Raw genomic sequence first — 8,500 nt, forward strand, 5'->3', positions numbered from 1 at the left:
TTTCTTGCTCTGCAGTAAAATTCATGCAACAACAGGAGGATCAAATTAAGATATGCATCTGAAACAGAAAACCAAGGAACCTTGTTCTTGACAGACGCTATGACTGTGTACACTGGTCTAGCTGTGACCTGACTTCAGCTTAGACGTGGGGCCAGTGGCGCAATGGATAACGTGTCTGACTACGGATCAGAAGATTCTAGGTTCGACTCCTGGCTGGCTCAATACTTTATTTAATTGACTGAAATCAAGCTGGGAATGATACTGTATACCTTTCAGTGCTTCTGGCTGTTCTCACTTCAAACACATTTTAGACGGATTTCATCTGGACATTCCCCAACATCTCTGAGAAAAAAGATGTGGCTTTTAAATCCAACAGGCATAATGTCAACATTTAAAGATTTGTCTGTGATGTGTATTTTAAGTAAGTGTCTTCCCATATGGTCTAGCGTTTAGGATTCCTGGTTTTCACCCCCAGGTGGCCCGGGTTCAACTCCCGGTATGGGAAAGAATATCTTGTCGTTAGGTACGCACTTGTGTAACAACAGATGCAGAAGTTTACACAACACAACAATATTCCCTCAGCAACAGGAAATGTGACATGTTATGTAGATTCAAATTATACAAGGCTTTTTAAACGTTGAATACACTTCATGGCTGCATTTCTTGCTCTGCAGTAAAATTCATGCAACAACAGGAGGATCAAATTAAGATATGCATCTGAAACAGAAAACCAAGGAACCTTGTTGTTGACAGACGCTATGACTGTGTACACTGGTCTAGCTGTGACCTGACTTCAGCTTAGACGTGGGGCCAGTGGCGCAATGGATAACGTGTCTGACTACGGATCAGAAGATTCTAGGTTCGACTCCTGGCTGGCTCAATACTTTATTTAATTGACTGAAATCAAGCTGGGAATGATACTGTATACCTTTCAGTGCTTCTGGCTGTTCTCACTTCAAACACATTTTAGACGGATTTCATCTGGACATTCCCCAACATCTCTGAGAAAAAGATGTAGCTTTTAAATCCAACAGGCATAATGTCAACATTTAAAGATTTGTCTGTGATGTGTATTTTAAGTATGTGTCTTCCCATATGGTCTAGCGGTTAGGATTCCTGGTTTTCACCCAGGTGGCCCGGGTTCAACTCCCGGTATGGGAAAGAATATCTTGTCGTTAGGTGCACTTGTGTAACAACAGATGCAGCAGTTTCACACAACACAACAATATTCCTAAGCAACAGGAAATGTGACATGTTATGTAGATTCAAATTATACAAAGGCTTTTAAACGTTGAATACACTTCATGGCTGCATTTCTTGCTCTGCAGTAAAATTCATGCAACAACAGGAGGATCAAATTAAGATATGCATCTGAAACAGAAAACCAAGGAACCTTGTTGTTGACAGACGCTATGACTGTGTACACTGGTCTAGCTGTGACCTGACTTCAGCTTAGACGTGGGGCCAGTGGCGCAATGGATAACGTGTCTGACTACGGATCAGAAGATTCTAGGTTCGACTCCTGGCTGGCTCAATACATTTATTTAATTGACTGAAATCAAGCTGGGAATGATACTGTATACCTTTCAGTGCTTCTGGCTGTTCTCACTTCAAACAATTTTAGATTGATTTCATCTGGACATTCCCCAACATCTCTGAGTTAAAAAAGATGTAGCTTTTAAATCCAACAGGCATAATGTCAACATTTAAAGATTTGTCTGTGATGTGTATTTTAAGTATGTGTCTTCCCATATGGTCTAGCGGTTAGGATTCCTGGTTTTCACCCAGGTGGCCGGGTTCAACTCCCGGTATGGGAAAGAATATCTTGTCGTTAGGTACGCACTTGTGTAACAGCAGATGCAGCAGTTTCACACAACACAACAATATTCCCTCAGCAACAGGAAATGTGACATGTTATGTAGATTCAAATTATACAAAGCTTTTTAAACGTTGAATACACTTCATGGCTGCATTTCTTGCTCTGCAGTAAAATTCATGCAACAACAGGAGGATCAAATTAAGATATGCATCTGAAACAGAAAACCAAGGAACCTTGTTGTTGACAGACGCTATGACTGTGTACACTGGTCTAGCTGTGACCTGACTTCAGCTTAGACGTGGGGCCAGTGGCGCAATGGATAACGTGTCTGACTACGGATCAGAAGATTCTAGGTTCGACTCCTGGCTGGCTCAATACTTTATTTAATTGACTGAAATCAAGCTGGGAATGATACTGTATACCTTTCAGTGCTTCTGGCTGTTCTCACTTCAAACACATTTTAGATGGATTTCATCTGGACATTCCCCAACATCTCTGAGAAAAAAAGATGTAGCTTTTAAATCCAACAGGCATAATGTCAACATTTAAAGATTTGTCTGTGATGTGTATTTTAAGTATGTATCTTCCCATATGGTCTAGCGGTTAGGATTCCTGGTTTTCACCCAGGTGGCCCGGGTTCAACTCCCGGTATGGGAAAGAATATCTTGTCGTTAGGTACGCACTTGTGTAACAACAGATGCAGCAGTTTCACACAACACAACAATATTCCCTCAGGAAATGTGACATGTTATGTAGATTCAAATTATACAAGGTTTTTTAAACGTTGAATACACTTCATGGCTGCATTTCTTGCTCTGTAGTAAAATTCATGCAACAACAGGAGGATCAAATTAAGATATGCATCTGAAACAGAAAACCAAGGAACCTTGTCTTGACAGAAGACTATGACTGTGTACACTGGTCTAGCTGTGACCTGACTTCAGCTTAGAGCGTGGGGCCAGTGCAATGGATAACTGTCAGATCAGAAAATTCTAGGTTGACTCCTGGCTGGCTCAATACATTATTAATTGACTGAAATCAAGCTGGGAATGATACAGGACCTTTCAGGTAGTCTCATTCCCAGACTTGGATGGACATTCAATATTTAAGATGAAATCAAGCATGGGAATAGAATTGTCATCCGTTTCAGACACTTATCCTGGCCACTGGCCCCATGGTCTAAGCTGAAGTCAGGTCACAGCTAGACCAGTGTACACAGTCAGCGTCTGTCAACAACAAGATGTTCCTTGGTTTTCTGTTTCAGATGCATATCTTAATTTGATCCTCCTGTTGTTGCATGAATTTTACTGCAGAGCAAGAAATGCAGCCATGAAGTGTATTCAACGTTTAAAAGCTTTGTATAAGGAATCTACATAACATGTCACATTTCCTGTTGCTGAGGGAATATTGTTGTGTTGTGTGAAATGCTGCATCTGTTGTTACACAAGTGCGTACCTAACGACAAGATATTCTTTCCCATACCGGGAGTTGAACCCGGGCCACCTGGGTGAAAACCAAGAATCCTAACCACTAGACCATATGGGAAGATACATGCTTAAAATACACATCACAGACAAATTTTTAAATGTTGACATTATGCCTGTTGGATTTAAAAGCTACATCTTTTTCTCAGAGATGTTGGGGAATGTCCAGATGAAATCGGTCTAAAATGTGTTTGAAGTGAGAACAGCAGAAGCACTGAAAGGTATACAGTATCATTCCCAGCTTGATTTCAGTCAATTAAATAATGTATTGAGCCAGCCAGAGTCGAACCTAGAATCTTCTGATCCGTACTCAGACACATTATCCATTGCGCCACTGGCCCCACGTCTAAGCTGAAGTCAGGTCACAGCTAGACCAGTGTACACAGTCATAGCGTCTGTCAACAACAAGGTTCCTTGGTTTTCTGTTTCAGATGCATATCTTAATTTGATCCTCCTGTTGTTGCATGAATTTTACTGCAGAGCAAGAAATGCAGCCATGAAGTGTATTCAACGTTTAAAAAGCCTTGTATAATTTGAATCTACATAACATGTCACATTTCCTGTTGCTGAGGGAATATTGTTGTGTTGTGTGAAACTGCTGCATCTGTTGTTACACAAGTGCGTACCTAACGACAAGATATTCTTTCCCATACCGGGAGTTGAAGTGGGCCACCTGGGTGAAAACCAGGAATCCTAACCGCTAGACCATATGGGAAGACACATACTTAAAATACACATCACAGACAAATTTTTAAATGTTGACATTATGCCTGTTGGATTTAAAAGCTACATCTTTTTTCTCAGAGATGTTGGGGAATGTCCAGATGAAATCCGTCTAAAATGTGTTTGAAGTGAGAACAGCCAGAAGCACTGAAAGGTATACAGTATCATTCCCAGCTTGATTTCAGTCAATTAAATAAAGTATTGAGCCAGCCAGGAGTCGAACCTAGAATCTTCTGATCCGTAGTCAGACACGTTATCCATTGCGCCACTGGCCCCACGTCTAAGCTGAAGTCAGGTCACAGCTAGACCAGTGTACACAGTCATAGCGTCTGTCAACAACAAGGTTCCTTGGTTTTCTGTTTCAGATGCATATCTTAATTTGATCCTCCTGTTGTTGCATGAATTTTACTGCAGAGCAAGAAATGCAGCCATGAAGTGTATTCAACGTTTAAAAAGCCTTGTATAATTTGAATCTACATAACATGTCACATTTCCTGTTGCTGAGGGAATATTGTTGTGTTGTGTGAAACTGCTGCATCTGTTGTTACACAAGTGCGTACCTAACGACAAGATATTCTTTCCCATACCGGGAGTTGAACCCGGGCCACCTGGGTGAAAACCAGGAATCCTAACCGCTAGACCATATGGGAAGACACTTACTTAAAACACACATCACAGACACATCTTTAAATGTTGACATTATGCCTGTTGGATTTAAAAGCCACATCTTTTTTTCTCAGAGATGTTGGGGAATGTCCAGATGAAATCCGTCTAAAATGTGTTTGAAGTGAGAACAGCCAGAAGCACTGAAAGGTATACAGTATCATTCCCAGCTTGATTTCAGTCAATTAAAAAATGTATTGAGACAGCCAGGAGTCGAACCTAGAATTTTCTGATCCCTAGTCAGACACGTTATCCATTTCACCACTGGCCCGACCTCTAAGCTGAAGTCAGGTCACAGCTAGACCAGTGTACACAGTCATAGCATCTGTCAACAACAAGGTTCCTTGGTTTTCTGTTTCAGATGCATATCTTAATTTGATCCTCCTGTTGTTGCATGAATTTTACTGCAGAGCAAGAAATGCAGCCATGAAGTGTATTCAACGTTTAAAAAGCTTTGTATAATTTGAATCTACATAACATGTCACATTTCCTGAGGGAATATTGTTGTGTTGTGTGAAACTGCTGCATCTGTTGTTACACAAGTGCGTACCTAACGACAAGATATTCTTTCCCATACCGGGAGTTGAACCCGGGCCACCTGGGTGAAAACCAGGAATCCTAACCGCTAGACCATATGGGAAGACACATACTTAAAATACACATCACAGACAAATCTTTAAATGTTGACATTATGCCTGTTGGATTTAAAAGCTACATCTTTTTTTCTCAGAGATGTTGGGGAATGTCCAGATGAAATCCGTCTAAAATGTGTTTGAAGTGAGAACAGCCAGAAGCACTGAAAGGTATACAGTATCATTCCCAGCTTGATTTCAGTCAATTAAATAAAGTATTGAGCCAGCCAGAGTCGAACCTAGAATCTTCTGATCCGTAGTCAGACACGTTATCCATTGCGCCACTGGCCCCACGTCTAAGCTGAAGTCAGGTCACAGCTAGACCAGTGTACACAGTCATAGCGTCTGTCAACAACAAGGTTCCTTGGTTTTCTGTTTCAGATGCATATCTTAATTTGATCCTCCTGTTGTTGCATGAATTTTACTGCAGAGCAAGAAATGCAGCCATGAAGTGTATTCAACGTTTAAAAAGCTTTGTATAATTTGAATCTACATAACATGTCACATTTCCTGTTGCTGAGGGAATATTGTTGTGTTGTGTGAAACTGCTGCATCTGTTGTTACACAAGTGCGTACCTAACGACAAGATATTCTTTCCCATACCGGGAGTTGAACCCGGGCCACCTGGGTGAAAACCAGGAATCCTAACCGCTAGACCATATGGGAAGACACATACTTAAAATACACATCACAGACAAATCTTTAAATGTTGACATTATGCCTGTTGGATTTAAAAGCTACATCTTTTTCTCAGAGATGTTGGGGAATGTCCAGATGAAATCCGTCTAAAATGTGTTTGAAGTGAGAACAGCCAGAAGCACTGAAAGGTATACAGTATCATTCCCAGCTTGATTTCAGTCAATTAAATAATGTATTGAGCCAGCCAGGAGTCGAACCTAGAATCTTCTGATCCGTAGTCAGACACGTTATCCATTGCGCCACTGGCCCCACGTCTAAGCTGAAGTCAGGTCACAGCTAGACCAGTGTACACAGTCATAGCGTCTGTCAACAACAAGGTTCCTTGGTTTTCTGTTTCAGATGCATATCTTAATTTGATCCTCCTGTTGTTGCATGAATTTTACTGCAGAGCAAGAAATGCAGCCATGAAGTGTATTCAACGTTTAAAAAGCTTTGTATAATTTGAATCTACATAACATGTCACATTTCCTGTTGCTGAGGGAATATTGTTGTGTTGTGTGAAACTGCTGCATCTGTTGTTACACAAGTGCGTACCTAACGACAAGATATTCTTTCCCATACCGGGAGTTGAACCCGGGCCACCTGGGTGAAAACCAGGAATCCTAACCGCTAGACCATATGGGAAGACACATACTTAAAATACACATCACAGACAAATCTTTAAATGTTGACATTATGCCTGTTGGATTTAAAAGCTACATCTTTTTCTCAGAGATGTTGGGGAATGTCCAGATGAAATCCGTCTAAAATGTGTTTGAAGTGAGAACAGCCAGAAGCACTGAAAGGTATACAGTATCATTCCCAGCTTGATTTCAGTCAATTAAATAAAGTATTGAGCCAGCCAGAGTCGAACCTAGAATTTCTGATCCGTAGTCAGACACGTTATCCATTGCGCCACTGGCCCCACGTCTAAGCTGAAGTCAGGTCACAGCTAGACCAGTGTACACAGTCATAGCGTCTGTCAACAACAAGACTTTATTACCCTGTTAGTGTTTACTTATTGTGTTTATTCCTTCTTACTTGGTAAATTAACTTACACCTATTTATCTTATTTTTCCTTCTTAACTTCTCTTTAAATACGTTCTCTTTCCTTAAGATCCACATGTCCTTCAACATTCCACGGATGAACATTCTGATAATTGGATCTTTATAGTTGTTGGTCTTCATGGAGGTGTAGGCTTAACTTCTGGTGATATTAACATACTGGCTCAGCTAACTTTGTACAGAAGAAAAGCACCTTCTGTGTTTGCAGTAACTATGTGTGCTCAAGGTAATTTAATTTTGTGAAACATGACTCTTAACTTACTTTGTGGTACTGACATTTGTGCTACATCTTTGACTCTGTTTTCTTGGTTACTCAACGTCCACACATGATTTGGACATAGAACCTTTGAAACCTGTATTTGTTTCATTCACTTCTCACTTTCCAGATAACATGACTTTCTTCCATTTGAGCACCTATGATCTGTTCACGGTTCCTTTGAAAGCTAGTCTTTTTATTTGTGGATCCCTAAACCTGTACGCTTGGCTTTGTTCCCTGGCTTAACCGTCTAGTTTCCTAGCTTTGGCTGCTTACTCATAACTGTGATCATAAATCGTGACACTCAGCATGGATGACTAAACTCTTGGCTGCATTTCCCTACATTGCTTAACGAGCATCAGATCTGTAGGTGATGCTGCTATTTATTCTTACTTGCTATTCTGTTTTTCTTTATTCTAACATCTTGTTCCTGACTGAAAAATTGATACCATTTCACTTTATTTATTGCTCCTTACTGTTGAAATATTTTATAACTTTGAAAATAATATGGCTCTTCTTACTCTAGGTGTTGTGATACGTGATGCTTAAATCATATAGAAAACGGTACATGACCATAGGCATTTTTAAATGTTATTAACCTGTTGGATTTAAAGCTACATCTTCTTTTCCTAGACGGAGAATGTCAGAGATAAAGTGATCAGATGTGTTTGGAGGTAAAGTGACAGAAGCACTGAAGAACAGTATCATTCCAGCTTGATTTCAGTCGATTGAAATAAGAGTATTGAGCCAAGCCAAAGTCGAACATAGAATCTTCTGCTCATAGTAGACACATTATCCATTGCTGCGCTATTTACGTCTAAAGCTGAAGTCAGAATTGCAGCTAGACCAGTGTACAGTCATGGCGTCTGTCAAAAACAAGGTTCTCGGTTTCTGTTTAGATGCATATCTTAATTTGATCTCCTGTTGTTACGTGAATTTTACTGAAACCCAAAAGTAAGCCATGAAGTGTATTCAACGTTTAAAAGAAGTTTGTATAATTACAATCTACATAACATGTCACATTTCCTGTTGCTGGGCAATATTGTTGTGTTGTGTGAAGACTGCACCATCTGTTGTTACAAGTGCGTACCTAATGACAAATATTCTTTCCCATGCAGGAGTGACCAGAGCCTGGTCAAAACCAGGAATCTAACACGCTAGACATATGGGAAAACCTTAC

General features: G+C 40.3%; 15 non-coding genes across 15 annotated transcripts; 8 read left to right on the forward strand and 7 right to left on the reverse strand.

Annotated features, from left to right (window-relative positions):
- The first annotated feature begins 148 nt into the window (after positions 1-148).
- On the forward strand, positions 149-221 carry trnar-acg (transfer RNA arginine (anticodon ACG)). The gene has a single exon. It is a non-coding gene; the product is annotated as a tRNA-Arg (tRNA).
- A 210-nt stretch (positions 222-431) lies between these two features.
- Positions 432-505, forward strand: trnae-uuc (transfer RNA glutamic acid (anticodon UUC)). The gene has a single exon. It is a non-coding gene; the product is annotated as a tRNA-Glu (tRNA).
- A 302-nt stretch (positions 506-807) lies between these two features.
- On the forward strand, positions 808-880 carry trnar-acg (transfer RNA arginine (anticodon ACG)). Its single transcript has one exon. It is a non-coding gene; the product is annotated as a tRNA-Arg (tRNA).
- Positions 881-1,089: 209 nt separating this feature from the next.
- On the forward strand, positions 1,090-1,161 carry trnae-uuc (transfer RNA glutamic acid (anticodon UUC)). Its single transcript has one exon. It is a non-coding gene; the product is annotated as a tRNA-Glu (tRNA).
- Positions 1,162-1,461: 300 nt separating this feature from the next.
- On the forward strand, positions 1,462-1,534 carry trnar-acg (transfer RNA arginine (anticodon ACG)). Its single transcript has one exon. It is a non-coding gene; the product is annotated as a tRNA-Arg (tRNA).
- A 212-nt stretch (positions 1,535-1,746) lies between these two features.
- Positions 1,747-1,817, forward strand: trnae-uuc (transfer RNA glutamic acid (anticodon UUC)). Its single transcript has one exon. It is a non-coding gene; the product is annotated as a tRNA-Glu (tRNA).
- A 303-nt stretch (positions 1,818-2,120) lies between these two features.
- trnar-acg (transfer RNA arginine (anticodon ACG)) lies at positions 2,121-2,193 on the forward strand. Its single transcript has one exon. It is a non-coding gene; the product is annotated as a tRNA-Arg (tRNA).
- Positions 2,194-2,404: 211 nt separating this feature from the next.
- On the forward strand, positions 2,405-2,476 carry trnae-uuc (transfer RNA glutamic acid (anticodon UUC)). Its single transcript has one exon. It is a non-coding gene; the product is annotated as a tRNA-Glu (tRNA).
- An 816-nt stretch (positions 2,477-3,292) lies between these two features.
- trnae-uuc (transfer RNA glutamic acid (anticodon UUC)) lies at positions 3,293-3,364 on the reverse strand. Its single transcript has one exon. It is a non-coding gene; the product is annotated as a tRNA-Glu (tRNA).
- Positions 3,365-4,228: 864 nt separating this feature from the next.
- On the reverse strand, positions 4,229-4,301 carry trnar-acg (transfer RNA arginine (anticodon ACG)). The gene has a single exon. It is a non-coding gene; the product is annotated as a tRNA-Arg (tRNA).
- Positions 4,302-4,604: 303 nt separating this feature from the next.
- trnae-uuc (transfer RNA glutamic acid (anticodon UUC)) lies at positions 4,605-4,676 on the reverse strand. Its single transcript has one exon. It is a non-coding gene; the product is annotated as a tRNA-Glu (tRNA).
- Positions 4,677-5,257: 581 nt separating this feature from the next.
- Positions 5,258-5,329, reverse strand: trnae-uuc (transfer RNA glutamic acid (anticodon UUC)). The gene has a single exon. It is a non-coding gene; the product is annotated as a tRNA-Glu (tRNA).
- A 586-nt stretch (positions 5,330-5,915) lies between these two features.
- trnae-uuc (transfer RNA glutamic acid (anticodon UUC)) lies at positions 5,916-5,987 on the reverse strand. The gene has a single exon. It is a non-coding gene; the product is annotated as a tRNA-Glu (tRNA).
- A 209-nt stretch (positions 5,988-6,196) lies between these two features.
- trnar-acg (transfer RNA arginine (anticodon ACG)) lies at positions 6,197-6,269 on the reverse strand. Its single transcript has one exon. It is a non-coding gene; the product is annotated as a tRNA-Arg (tRNA).
- Positions 6,270-6,572: 303 nt separating this feature from the next.
- Positions 6,573-6,644, reverse strand: trnae-uuc (transfer RNA glutamic acid (anticodon UUC)). The gene has a single exon. It is a non-coding gene; the product is annotated as a tRNA-Glu (tRNA).
- Between the last annotated feature and the right edge of the window lie 1,856 nt (positions 6,645-8,500).

The sequence above is a fragment of the Oncorhynchus nerka genome, unplaced genomic scaffold (assembly GCF_034236695.1).
Source record: "Oncorhynchus nerka isolate Pitt River unplaced genomic scaffold, Oner_Uvic_2.0 unplaced_scaffold_6651, whole genome shotgun sequence".
Taxonomy (NCBI): Eukaryota; Metazoa; Chordata; class Actinopteri; order Salmoniformes; family Salmonidae; genus Oncorhynchus; species Oncorhynchus nerka.